A 494-nucleotide genomic window follows, 5' to 3' on the forward strand; every position below is an offset into this window, starting at 1 on the left:
AAGAAGAAGAAGAAGAAGAAGAAGAAGAAGAAGAAGAAGAAGTACAAATATCAAATAAATGTATGGGGGTCTGAGGAATGTCAACTATTCAACATGCAGGCAGAGGTCGATAAGCTAGAACTGATGTTCCAGAAAGCTGACTCTGATCTGGATTATATTCAGTACAGGCTGTAATATGAAATCAAGTCTAATCATCATGATTCAGCAGGAGAGAAAAATCCAGTAACGCTCATAAAGAATTGTCAGCCATAAAGTCTCAATACCAAACTTTGTATGCACGTTTTAAACCTGTTGCTATTGAACAGAAAGAGATTAAGAGCCACATTTATACTACTTTGAATAAAACTATGACCATAATAGAAGAACTATGAAAGCAAACAGATGTGGAGCTGTTACCACTGACAGTTAAAATCTCACATGCCACACTTATGAAGAAATGGAATTGCAAAAGAGAACTCTAATGAAGAGATCAATTCCAAAGAAATATAAAAAGA

This window comes from Octodon degus, unplaced genomic scaffold (assembly GCF_000260255.1).
Source record: "Octodon degus isolate 3935 unplaced genomic scaffold, OctDeg1.0 scaffold00037, whole genome shotgun sequence".
In the NCBI taxonomy this organism is placed as follows: Eukaryota; Metazoa; Chordata; class Mammalia; order Rodentia; family Octodontidae; genus Octodon; species Octodon degus.